This window comes from Myxine glutinosa, chromosome 4 (assembly GCF_964187855.1).
Source record: "Myxine glutinosa chromosome 4, kmMyxGlut1.1, whole genome shotgun sequence".
In the NCBI taxonomy this organism is placed as follows: Eukaryota; Metazoa; Chordata; class Myxini; order Myxiniformes; family Myxinidae; genus Myxine; species Myxine glutinosa.
In genome coordinates, this window is record NC_136264.1 from 150,692,384 (window position 1) to 150,706,894 (window position 14,511).

At 48.0% G+C, this 14,511-nt stretch overlaps 1 protein-coding gene across 1 annotated transcript in view; it reads right to left on the reverse strand.

Annotated features, from left to right (window-relative positions):
• The window catches only part of LOC137425401 (fish-egg lectin-like), a 54,673-nt gene that overhangs the window by 37,868 nt on the left and 2,294 nt on the right, over positions 1-14,511 (reverse strand). The gene's annotated exons all lie outside the window — the stretch shown is intronic.

Genomic DNA, 14,511 nt, shown 5'->3' on the forward strand with positions numbered 1-14,511 from the left:
TCAGATCTAGCTGGCTCTACATATCACTACCCCACCCGACATAACACAGCCCCCCACCCCCCTGGAACCGTAGCTCCTGCAAGGTTCACTGCAGGCGCTACCATTCCAGTCTTAACACTTACTGTCACACACTTAATTAACCTATGAAATAAATCAGGAGGGCTGTGGGAAGTGAGCCGAAGCTACTTACCTATCCTCCTTAACAAGAGAAACCCCTTAACAGTCATGCAAACAAATATGTACATTTTCTTCTTTGTTCCTGCGAAGGGAGGACACAAACAACACACCAAAACTAACTTAACCACAAACCTTAGCCAACTTACAAAATTCCAAAACTCTATAAAACATTTGTACAACCCCGGTCTACAGACCGCGTCCCCCGGTGGATGCCACAAGACATAACCTTACCTGCGGGGCCATCCCCAATGCGCCCCTAAATTTCCGCGGGCCCTGTCCAGATGTTACAGGTGAGTAACATGGCTCGGTGGATTTCGCCATCATTCATTCAACACGAACCCCTTATCCACGCATGCTCATTCCGCAACTCATCAAGGCATTTCAAAAGTCAACAAAGCACTTATTTCACCCCCCCCCCCCCCTGCAGGACCATGGCATTGATGTCATATTCATGTGTGTGCATTTCTTACAAGGCAGCGGGGAGGTACCGCACAACTAAGATGGTGGGGGCGCTTCAGGCTGTGGTGCCCGCAGTCCCAAAACAAGTCAACCGACTTACAAGTTCATTTCCCCCCCCCCCCCCCCCCCTTTACCTCTCGGCCCCATGACAGCCCAACAGCCCCTTTCCACCATTACCTCGCCGGTGAGGGTCTCCACACACCAGGCTCCTCCGTGGCCTCCTGCTTCCGCGCAGCTACACGGGTCACCAGAGATCTCCGTTACCCCACGGCGCCCAACCAGACCATCCACCGACGAGCTCCAATTTGTGGGTAAACAAAAGTGGGTAAACAGTGTAAGGTGGGTAAACCTTACCCACAAAAGTGGGTAAACAAAAGTGGCGAATGTGGGTAAACAAAAGGATTGTGGGTAAGGACGCTTTGGAGGTCACGTCTCTTCAAAGCTACCCATTCGCGCACGCTTTCGAAGTTAAGTAACTTTTCACAATTGTGTTTTTGTCGAAACTGTATCCTTCTTTCGGTGTGTGTAACTATTGGTGTGTCTTTAACAGTACTAGGGCATGCCCGTACTATATATATATCTAAAATTATATCCCCCCCCCTCTATTTACATGAAATGGTTTGGTCCAAAGCGAACGGCTTGCGAGTACGGTGACAATCCCCCCCCCTCTATTTACATGAAATGGTTTGGTCCAAAGCGAACGGCTTGCGAGTACGGTGACAATCCCCCCCCTCTATTTACATGAAATGGTTTGGTCCAAAGCGAACGGCTTGCGAGTACGGTGACAATCCCCCCCCTCTATTTACATGCAATGGTTTGGTCCAAAGCGAACGGCTTGCGGAGTTTGGTAAAGAAATCGCCATAGCTCGGTAACTACTTGTCCGATTAATATGAAACCTTGAAAAGGCACATCCTCGGGTCCCCAGCAATATACCTGGCAAGTTTCAAGTATATCGGACCGGTAGTTGTCGAGAAACAGCGGTCGCATACACACACACACACACACAGAGATTACTGGAATTATAGATAGATTATTGGTGTTGGTTTTTCATACCTGTGTACAGAATCGTCGGTTAGTTCATGTCGCGTATTCTGAGGCCTAGTGTAGTACTAGTAGGCTACCGTGTCTGACCTTGGCTTGAGGCTTTGTTTCTGTCTCAGCGGTTCTTCGATTGCGCTCGCAATTACTTTCGGTCTCTATTTTTCACATTCACGTTCGGTCTCTGTCTCTGTTTTCATCTCAACTCAAAAAAAAAAAAAAAATTCCCTTCTCTGTTCTTATCCGTTATTCGTTCTTATTTGTTCGTTCGTTCTTCGACCACGTTGTTTGTGATCACGTGTTCACGTCGTTAAAAAATGTTTCAACTGTCCCCTGAAGAACTGTATTCTGTCATAGACTATAACACCTTTTTCTTCTTCTTCTATAAAAGGATGCTTTCGCCTTGCTCACCAAATCTATTCATTCCAAAAAAAAATTCCATCTCTTACAGTTATAGTGCCTCTTTCATACATTCCCTAAACTCTCCAGAACTCCACCCATCCTCCAGCATCCTCAAACGTATTTTTGACTCGAAGGTCTCAAGAAACTCATTTTGCAATAAATGTTCGTTTCCTATTAATCGTACATTTTTCAAAATCCAATCTCACCCCTCCCCTCCAAATCTTCCCCATCACCCCTTCCCTCCAAAACCTCCCCATCACCCCTTCCCTCAAAAACTTCCCCGTCACCCCTCCCCTTCAAAACTTCCCCATCACCCCTCCCCTCCAAATCCACCCCCTTGCCCCTCCCCTCCAAATCTTCCCCATCACCCATCTCTTTCAAATATTCCCCCTTGCCCCTCCCCTCCAAATATTCCCCATCACCCATCCCTTTCAAATCTTCCCACTTGACCCTCCCCTCCAAATCTTCCCCATCACCCCTTCCCTCCAAAACTTCCCCATCACCCCTCCTCTCCAAAACTTCCCCATCACCCCTCCCCTCTAAATCTACCCCCTTGCCCCTCCCCTCCAAATCATCCCCATCACCCATCTCTTTCAAATCTTCCCCCTTGCTCCTCCCCTCCAAATCTTCCCCATCACCCATCCCTTTCAGATCTCCCCCCTTGCCCCTTCCCTCCTAAACTCCCCCCACACCCCTCTCCTCCAAGACTCTCCTTCACTCCTCCCCTCCTAGACTCCCCTCTCTCCCCTCCTCCTCAAAGCGTCCTCCCTGCTTCTTCCCCCTTCCAACTTTCACCTTCATTTCCCTCAACCTTCTGCCTCACTCTTCCTCCTCCTCAAATAACACCTCACTGCGCCTCACCCAATCACCATCAAACCTTTTGTCCGCCCCATTCTTCCCTTTCTCCAAGCTATTCTGAAATCTCTGACACACCTTCAACAGCTCTCCCTACCTCTTCCTCCTCTTCCACATCTTACCCTACCGCTCCCCCCCCCCCTGTTCTGTATCCGATGCTCCCCCTTCCTCTTCTTTAACAGTATGGACCTCAAACATCTGGGGCCTTCACTCAAACTTGACTGATCTCTCCATACAGGTTACTTCTGACAAACCAGACGTGATCTGCTTAACAGAAACTTTCCTCCTTCATGATGTCTCTGATTCCTTGGTATCTCTCCCAGGTTACTCCCTCCTCCGGTATGATAGACCTGAGGCTCGTCCTGGAGGGGGGGGGGGGGGGTTGCTATCTTTATAAAAAACTCTTCCTCACTCACCCTGCACTGCCCTCTCTCCACCTCACCCCCAGGAATACCTTTGGCTATGGCTTCCCCTTCGCTCCCACCTTTTGTTCGTATGTGTGTTGTACCATCCACCAAACAGTGATGACTCCATCTACATCTCGCTGTCTGATAATATGGACCAACTTCTATCTACCCATCCCAACTCTCTCTTCCTCATATGTGGTGATTTCAATTGTCACCATGCCAGTTGGCTGGGTGTGGGTACCGCTCTCACCAGCCATGGCTCTTCAGCAAAGGACTTCTGTGATTCACTGGGACTGGCACAATCTGTCAATTTCCCGACCCGGATCTCAGTCAACGGAGCATCTTCTCTTCTGGACTTGGTTATGACTAACTTATAGTAAGGGCATTTTATGAGATATTTCACAAATCTGTTAACTAAATTGTTACCAAAAAATTTCTTCACCAATATGTTTGTAAAGGTGTGTAATAACATGTGTTAAAATGTTGAAGTTCAACTCCCGTGGGAAACCCAGAAAAAAAGCTGTTGAATTCGGGTACCGAAAAATTATTTTCGAGAATTTATATTTTTTTTAATCGGCCCTTAAGTAACTTATGAGGGGTCAAATAAGGGTTTTTCATGATTCTGAGTTGATTGTTAACATTTATATTTTCACTTTTACATTTACACACAAAGTAGCTTTTATTTCACATACATATATAATACTCAAGAGTTATTTCTCATTCACAGTGTCAGAAGTTTCAACAGTCATTGTCTATGTCTTCTTCAGACTCAACAACATCATGACTGCAGTTTCTGCATGTAATGCCATTACAGACTCCACAGGCCGAGATGCACGTGACCCCATTCTTCTTGCAGCTGCATCGCCGGTTGCTGCAATCTCCATGACAATTACAGCTCGTGAACTGCAATAGCTCCTCAGGAGCCGTGGGGTCCAGTGTTGGAACTGGCTCATACCCATGCACACCTATGGTCCATCCATAGTCACTGGGGTTCAAAGACATGCTCTGTAGAATGCATTGTTTGTTTCCCCAACCTCCATAAAGACCACCTGATCATTACTTGACAATTCACTTTCACTGGCTGGCACTTTGGCTGTCATCACTGATTGATCCTCAAGCGCAGCATCAACCGCAACCTCATCATTGATCTGTTCATCGGTTTCCTCCACAATGGTGTCAAGAGTGCCAGAAGTATCTGGAACATCATCTCCACTCCTACTATTAAGGAAGCAGTATTTGTAGTTTTGTGTCTCCGTGTAAGACTCAGTGTATCCCAGCCGGTGGAATTTGTTGAGCATCCATTTTGACCCAAATCTATGATCAAGTTGTATGGCAAGCCCCATTTGGTGTGGCAATACTCCAGATCGAGGTCGACAGGCCTTAATAAAATTCTGCCCCCAAACGGCAACTCTTTCGTCTGTCTTGACAATCGGTCTCAAGAACATCTGAAGGCTTGCAGGAACAAGTGTCAGCTGACTATCGATGTCAGTCATACTGTGTGTGGTGGGGTATGACTTTGGACCTAAATCAATCAAGGCAATATCATTGGATATGAACTTGAGTGCCGTCTTTATGATCTGAGTCTTCTCATCTCCATGGTCAAGATTAGCATGATGCCCTCGCAGAATATTGTCGGTGCCATCTTTGAGACAGAGTACATCTGCCCTTCTTTCCTGTGTTGTGAAATACAAGGTGTCTTCGTATTTCTCTAGAAGTTTTATCTTTAGCCAATGCTTTGAATAAGAAAGGCTCTTCTCTGGTGACTGATCAAACTCCTGCAGCTTTTCATGGACTTGGTCCATGTTCATTACCCCATGCTCTAATTCTGAGTCTAACCATTCGCAGAATTCAATAAAAACTGCCTCTCGCTCCTCATCAATACTCCTCTGTCCTCTCTTCCTTTTTCCTTCCTCATCAGTTTTGGACAAACTGTCACCTCTCGCAAACATAAGTTTGCATCGCAAATGGTACAGTGTTTCTTCTGCTACCAAGTCGTTGATCCCTTCCAGGCGTCCAGTGACTTCAGTGCCCCAGTCATCCCCGCGACTCCGTGCTGTCTTCAGCAAGCTTGCCTTCAGTGTATCTGCAGTCAAATTATCTGGCACTCTGTATTTCTTTCTAGCTTGTGCTGGATTATTTTTGTAGAGCTGGGCTGGTTGGTTGCAAAGAATGCATACATCCTTATACAGGAGGTCAACTGACTGTGATCTTCTAGAACTGCAGCCAGTTGATGAACTGAACTCACAAGTAGTGCGTCTTCTCTTCAACTTTGATGACTCTTTCTCTGCCTTTGATGCTTGAGCTGACTTCTTGGTGGTTGCAACAAAGTTGTTGTACAGATCATTTTTACACTTCTGGTGGTACCTCAGTTTTCCTTCCTTTTGAGCCTCCTTCATACGTTCCACAACAGTAACATTTTCGACAGTTTCTGCTTGTTTCAATAAAGTTGAGTATCCCTTTGGAGTTGCCTGTATGAGCCTTTCAGCTAGTGTATCCGAGCGTGCACAGATGAAGCAATTGAGCACAGGTGGAGTAACGTCTTCATCCATATTGCTAGACTCCATGTCCTGCAAAGTAGAAAATGAGATATATTTAGAAATTATTTTTCCACAAAGGAGTGTCTGTGGTGAAATATAAATGTTAACAATCAACTCAGAATCATGAAAAACCCTTATTTGACCCCTCATAAGTTACTTAAGGGCCGATTAAAAAAAATAAAAATTCTCGAAAATAATTTTTCGGTACCCGAATTCAACAGCTTTTTTTCTGGGTTTCCCACGGGAGTTGACCTTCAACATTTTAACACATGTTATTACACACCTTTACAAACATATTGGTGAAGAAATTTTTTGGTAACAATTTAGTTAACAGATTTTCATATGTTTCCCTTACTATTACCTGAAAATGTCTGCTGCTCTTCTTCTGCTCCAATCGGCTCATCTGATCATGTGCTTGTTAAAGTGGACATCTCTCTGACCATTCTCAGAGAGCCTCCTCAGCGTCGACGAGTCTGGCATTTCACTCAGGCCAACTGGCACGGTCTTCAAGCAGCCATCAATCATCTGGACTGGTCTCCCATCTCTACCGCCTCTGACATCAACTCATCCTGGGAATTCTTCCAAAGTAAATTGCTCTCTCTCATGCACAGATTTATCCCATCTCGTCTTCAGTTGTCATACCCTTCCTCCCATCCATGGTACACGGATTCTTGTGGTGAGGCTATTGCCCACACACAACTTGCTTTCGTCTCCTGGAAAGCAAATCCAAATGGAAGGAAAGCTCATTCCCTTTCACAAAGCCCGAAACAAGTGTGTGTCCACCCTCAGGAAAGCCAGGAAACAATATCTCTCCGTTCTCAGGACAGAACTCTCTTATCTGTCTCCCTCTTCCAAATCCTGGTAGCATCTGTTCAAATCTGTTTCTGGTGTTTGTTCCCCCTCCATCCCCTCCCTCACCTCAAACGACCACACGGCTGACTCCGCACGTGAAAAAGCTGAATGCCTTAACTCTGTGTTTGCCTCTAAATCTTGTGTCAAAAACCCATCCCTCTCTGTACCCACCGTACCCAGCTGCTCCTGGATTCTGTGTCCTTTCCTCCTGACAAGGTGGAAATGTTTCTGTCAACCCTCGACTCTGATTGTGCAACTGGACCTGACGGCATCAGCCCACGGGTCCTAAAATCCTGTTCTTCCGCTCTTTCACTCCCTCTCTCTGTTCTCTTCACCCTCTCTTTTGCTCAAGGTCATCTGCCATCTGCTTGGAAATCTGCCGACATCACCGCTTTGCACAAAAAAGGTGCAAAAACAGATCCCAGCAACTACAGACCAATCAACACTCTCCCAATTATCAGCAAAGTCATGGAATCCATCATTGCTTCAGATATGAAATCTTTCCTCTTCTCCAATGGCTTGATCTCTGATCATCAATTTGATTTCAGACCTGGTCACTCTACTCTGGACATGCTGCTTCTGCTTTCTCAACAATGGATGGAGGTCCTCAATCCCAAACAGGAAATTAGAGCTGTCTCCCTTGACATATCACGTGCCTTCGATATGGTCTGGCACCCCGCTCTGCTCACCAAACTCTCCTCTTTTGGTATCCATGGAAATCTCCACGCATGGCTGGCGGACTTCCTCTCAAGTCGTAGTCAACATGTGGCCCTGAATGGGTTTCTCTCGTCTCCTCCTCCTGTTCAGGCTGGAGTTCCCCAAGGCAGTGTTCTGGGCCTTGTGCTTTTTCTGGTCTTCATCAATGATCTCTCTGACTCTCTTGAAAATCCTCTCTATCTCTTTGCTGATGACTCTACTCTCTGTCGCTCCATTCTTCATCCCTCAGATCAGCAGTCTGCAGCCTCCTCACTCTCTGCAGACCTGGACAAAATCACAGACTGGACAAACAAGTGGAACATGTCTTTCAATCCTGACAAATCTCACACTCTTACGATGTCTCTCCGAAAAGACCGACTGGACAACCCTCCCATCCACTTTCTGAATAATCCTCTCCAAGAAGTTCTGTCACTCAAGCTTTTGGGTCTCACTATCTGCCATGATCTTTCCTGGGAAAACCACATTTCAAATCTGGCCTCCAAAGCCAGTCGCCAACTGGGCATCCTCCGTCGTGCGAAGTCCTTCCTTAGCACACCTGAGCTCCTCACCACATACAAGGCTTTCATCCGCAGCTCAATGGAATACTGCTCTCCCCTCTGGGCTGGTGCTCCTGCCTCACACCTAGCTCGTCTTCACGCTGTTGAAACCAAAGCATTCAGAATCATTGGAATCTCCCGCGATGAAGCTTACTCCAAGGGCCTCTCACTCACTCACCGCAGGCAGGTTGGTGGTCTTTCCGTCTTGTACCGACTCCTCTCTGGCCTTGCCCCCCAGCACTCTCTGGGCTCTGTCCCGCAAATATTCCTACAGGTCGCACAAGATCTGCCTGCAACCCTCTTATGGTTAAACTGCCAAAATCAAGACTCTCTGCTCACCTTCACTCCTTCATTCCTCTTTTCTCCCGCCTCTGGAACAAACTCCCTCACTCTCTTCAATCCCACTCCACCCTCCAGGTCTTTAAAACAGCTGTTCACCACCATCTCTTATCTTCCCCCATCCAAAACCTTGATCTTTTCTACCCCCGCTAATTTCACCCCAATTCCACTTTTTTGAAATACCAACTTCTGTCCTGGAAGTCCTTGGTGTCCTTGTGTTTTATACTTCTCCCACCCCCCCCCAACCCCCCACCTTCCCACGCCTCCTCCCCCCAAGCCCTCTCCCTCCCACACATCTCCCTGCTCTCAAATGTTGTGTGCTCTCAAGTGTTTGTGTGCTTCCCCTTCTCTCCCCATCTTGTCTTCCGCTCCCTCTTTTTATATATTTTGTTTGTCTGGTTGATTTGTTTGTGAAGTAAATGTCAGCTCTTTCACGATTCAGTATACAAAAATAAATAAATAATAATTCCAGATACCACTGGCTGCCAGGGGTAATTGCCGCAGAGGGCGGCCGCAGGCATCGCTCCTCAGAGCCTGATCTGTACCTGCGGACACATACACCTTCCCCACCCATAAGATCCCAAAACACATTTCCTCCCCCGCTGCCATTCAATTCTCAACACAATTCCATAGATGGCGCAAAAGATGTGCCATGGCCTGCTACATGTGAAATCCCATTCACATTTAAATCATTACATTTCCACAAGCACATTTCAACAATAATCACCACGACTCACTCATATTTCCATTTCCAACACAATAATCATCACTCACTCATTTCCTCCAACCTCACGACCACATGAAAACACATCACCTCTACACATAAACAAACGCCACCCACAAGACTCTGTGTGGCACACATTCCAATCCTCCTCACCGGCCATGTCATCACTCTCACCCGCCTCCCAACTCCAAATTACATGTCCCAAAATTTCCATAAGCAGGTCCTGACGCCTGGGACAGTAACCATCAAGGCCTTACCCCTACCTTGATGTACAGGTAACTTCCAGTTGGTCAAGTCCAAAGGTGCAATCCACCCTCAAAATCCCAAAACTTATCCTTGGGCCTATCAAATTTCACCAAATTTCTCTTTTCTCCACACTATACTGGCAGGTATGTGGATCCGCATCCAACGGTGATTATCACTACACAACTACATGTGGCTACGACAGCCCCGCACCTCTACCGTGCAAGGGTCATCGGGACAAGGTGAGCAGTCAAAACGCCAACATGGCCCATGGGTGTCCATAAGGGTGCGACCCACCATCCATCCTTCGGCCCCCCTGCGAGGAACACAGCTGCACCAGCCCCAGCTGGCCAATGTGGTGAGCACCTGCTGTCACAACACACACTACCACACACACACTACCACACACACAACCTCGGCCCTGGGGGAGACTGTCACAGTGCGTGGCATTCCCCTCACGTCACCTACGCCACCCTCTCGTCCCCCAGTCCACAGAACCCTAGCCCCGCTGTGCTCACCCACACTTGACCACACCAAGGTCCAGTCAACAGCCATGCTCCACCAGGAGACCCACCCAGAAGACATGGTCCACACACCTCGGACACCCATAGCACCATGTTGACCCTCAACTACACAACTACATCCCCATGACTCCGCATCCCAAATATCGGCACAGTCGCCCCCGCAACCAGTTGAAAGCTGTCCTGCTACCCTGTCAATTTTATCACAGCCTCCAACACTTTGGTCTACACACCTGGATCAATAATGGTGTCACTATGCAGTGTCCACCATTTCTCTTCACAAAATTCACCCTTAAATTTGCATGTAACCCCGAGATTACCCATGCCAAACATTTGTCACAATTCACTCATTTCACCAAAGAAAGATGCTTTGCCATACACATGCCAGCCGAGCATGGCCCATATGCTCGGCTCGTTACACATCTCCCGATTCAACACTCCCATGGCTCTCTTCCCAAACCGAGAGTCCATAAATCATAACGGACCATCTGTGGAAGGTCACGCTCACACCATCACGTTCCACAGATGCCCCAATGGTTGTCTGGTAGGCCATCTCCGTCCCTGTCCATTCGGTTCGACCCGCGTCCATAGACCAGCACGGCATGGCAGGTCACCACATGCCGGCTGTCCCAGAGTCTCAGGAGGAGGGTGTCAGGCCGCATGCCCGGTGGTCACCACATCAGGCCCAAGTTGGCCGTCCGCAGTACCACCACCAAAGTGCGACCCGCAACACCTCCCCCTAGTGGTCCTCAATAAATGCCATTCCAGGCTTGAGAAACCACCTCGGACCCCCCCGGAGGTCTTAACCCCCACCAGGGTCCAGTGACCTTGTCGGCCCGAGCCACATGCCCGGACGGCGCCCCAACGGACAAGGGACACCACACTCCCCCAGACCCCCCGTGGGGCCCAGGCCGTATCATGCCACCCATGGCTGGACCCCACGTCCAAATCTCGCCAGCACAGCCCCCCAGCTGGCTGGCATCCCCAAATTTTGAAAGGGGCAAATTTTGCCCGAGGCCATCCCGAACGACCTCCACTGGTCCACATCCCGCAGCCTGGGGACCGAATCCAACCACGGCTGTGCCAAATCCATTTCCCATTTCCATTTAATTTTAAATTTCCTTTTAACAATTTGCATTTCCCATCCCAAACCGCAGCTGCAGGTAACAACCTCCACCACAGGTTGTTCTGCCCCTCCCTGCAGCTGTTCCACATTCCCTACGGGGACCAAATCTCCTGAGGCTCGATCTCCCGATCCTCCAAGGTCCAAATCCAGCCCGGAGTCAAAACACTCCCCCAGCTGGGTATCCAATTTCGGAGCCTCCTGTTTCCAATTGTTATGCACGGTGAGGGTCACCACGGTCACCACAACCACCTCCTCGGACCAACTCACCTCCTTCCCCAAACTCCTTTGGGCCTGGTCTACCTTGTCCTCCATGGGACTGTCCCAGGTCCCCAGCCGCTGTGTCAAATCATGCTCATAATCCCCATCATCACCACAAATCATTTCTGGCCCCGACAGGCCTTCTTCCCCAATAAATACCCGGTTCGGCTCCATCGCACGGACCCCCAATAATGTTACCCTCTCTTGCTCTGAACCACCGCCCTGGCACAGGAAGGATTCAATTCCATCCCCCGGTTGGGGTGTTGTGGCATCCACTCGGTCACGATAAACCTCCTGGCCAGCAGGTGTGAAACATCGTCCATTACCATTTCCACATTCCAAATTTCTTTCACCCATTCACCTGTGGGCACTCCACGTTCACCTGTGCGCATTCCCCATTCACCTCTTCACATGCCGTTCGTGGTGCAATTCCCAATTTGGCTTCCCCCCGTTCCGAATGAATTTCTGCCACCCTTGGCTTCTCCTGGGCCCTGTTGGCGCCAAATCTCCTCATTTCTCCGTTTAGTTCACTCCCCTGTGACTCCATTTTGTTATTCAATCCCTCAATTTTTCCTTCCAACCGCTCACCCTGAGCATCCATTTTGTTTTTTTTCTCCCATATCATTTTTCATTACCCCAATTTGTCCTTCCAACCGCTCACCTTGAGCCTTCATATCCCTCATGTTGTTATCCATTCCTTCCATTTTATTTTCCAACCCATCCTTCATTCCCTGCATAAACTTCATTAAGGCCTGTAAATCCATCGGGGCCGTCTTGCTAGTAGCGGGGGAAGTTCCGACACTACCCTCTACCCCCACTACTTCCGATTCACTCCCACTAGTTCCCGCATCTTCCATTCTCCTTTCCTCCATATTGCTTACTTCTTCCATCCGTAAGGAGTAACTTCCCCGTGTGTCTTTTACAGGAATGAAATTTAACTTTTAACGACGCTCCGTCAGCGTCTCGCGCACTGATCGCCGATGCAAATTTATCGCCTCTGACTAAAAAATTTTGTTTCCAAATTCTCCACACTGACACCAATTTTTTTTAGGGTTCAATCCCACTACTGACTACCAGTTGTCGTGCGACTCCGGTTAACACCAGAGACCGCGGATAGGCCTGAACGGATTTATTCGGAGGCAACACCCAATACGGATTTGGCTATAAAACCCGTGGGAGGAAGAAGGAAAATGGAAGGCTGCTGCAAAAGCTTACCTGGATCTCGCCGACGGCAGCTTCAATCCTGCAAGGAAATTAATTCAAGCGAACAACCAAGATTTTAATGGGAAGGGAAAATAATGCAAGGGTTTATTTACAAGGAATCGCGGGACAGGGAAATATGCGCCGGTAATAAAATGTCCTAAATCGGGATCCCGCACACCAGACTCAACAATAGACACAGGAATGGATTAAAGGAAAATAATTGTCTCGTCATGTAAAATGTAATGGGGATTGGCCTTATCTGTCCTGTCAACTTGTCTTTGGCTGCCGCCCAACACGGCTCCGTTCGGCCCCAATGCACCCACGAGGTCCCTCGCTCCAGCACCACAGCACCGAGCACCGCTCCAAGCACAAGCACCGCTCCAAGCACCACGAGGTCGATCTTCACACACGATCGATAAGCCAACTCTCAAGCCAACTCAACCAGGGCCAAGACTGCCAGCCAACGCAACCAGGGACAGGACTCTCTCCACTCGAGATCGTACCGGGACTGCCAGGGCCAGGAATCTGCAAGAGCACGAACCGCAAGAGCGCAAATGGCGTTCGGCGCTGCCTTAAATAACCTTCCTGCGGTGGTGACGTCAGGCCCAGTGCGCCACCCAATCAGTGCCCTCCACCGAGTCGCCGGCTGGTTGTCCACACCTACCGCGCTGCCCATTCACTTGTTCCCTGTTCCGTGGTCATAGCGCGTGGCACTCGATGTGCCTAGGCCTGTCCGAGGTGTAATTGGTGGCGGCCATAATCGGCGGTGTCCTGGCCTGGTTTCCTTCCGAAGTCAATGTCAGGGAAGGGAATTATTTAATGTTGCACTAGGGACCTAACTACATGTCTATGTTGGTCTGCATTGCCATAAGAGACAAAGGTTTAGCTACCAGGTGTGACACACAGGGGCTTTATCTTTTAATCCCTACGCTATTTAACACACGAACATCCTGGTATGTTCACAGGTATACCCTTACCCGACAAAACGCCTACACATGAAACTTATTACAGGGCAGATTCCTCACCGCGACAGACGAAGCACGTTACCTATTCAGATCTAGCTGGCTCTACATATCACTACCCCACCTGACATAACAATATTATCAAACACCTCCGGGTTTACAGTTTGTAACATCCTGAGAGTGGAGCATGTTCTGAATGTGAGCTTGGATGGTGCATTGGATTGAACAAATACCATTCTCTAAACCTCTACAATGGATTAACTTGGAATCAAATTACACAACAGAAGCGAATGAGTAAAACCTCATGGATTATAAATAAATCATTCACTCAAGGCATACAACAACAGAAATAAAATAAGAAAGAGATTTTCACAAAAAATCAAAATGTTCAGCGGTGAAGGAATAAAACAAGACGGAAGCTGGAACAGCACTCGGTAGAGCGCATACCTCCGCCAGGTAAACAGTTTACGGTTTGTATCCACTGATGGGCTAGATCTGGAGCCGGACCTGAACCAAAATCCAATCGGCTTGTTCTTGTCACCAAACCAACTGATCCACCTTGTTTTGTTCGAACCCGTCCACAACCTTTTGAGATATCGTGCTATATATTGTTTTGGCCCCATCTCTCAATGGTGAAGAATCACATCAAAATTATATCAGCCGAATCCGGATCTTCATCATAATCTAATCACTCCATCCTTGTCACACATCCAACCTATCCACAAAAGCTTGTCCGAATCCATCCATAACCTCTTGAAATATCCTGTTCACAGACAGACAGACAAACAGACAGGGGTGAAAACAAAACATCCACCCACTCTCGGTGGCAGAGGTAATAACCGAGAGTAGAACAATTAAAACAAAGACAAGGCATGTCTAATGGAAGATTGCTAAGAGAAGGTGAGGAGGGAGAACCAGGAAGAACACATTGGAGGAAATATGACCGGGTCACCACAAACACCATTAATGTAGTGGCAAATTTATTGGGCGTTGTGTTTGGTGTTGTGTTTTGTTTACATGATGGTGTTGTGTTTTTTTTACTTTCACAGTACGGTATGGTTAAGCACTTTTAATAAACTGCAAGCGCATTCTTTCAATAAATTGGAAATGGTACCTGGTGTTGTCGTTTTTTAAAATTTGTACACATTTTTTGT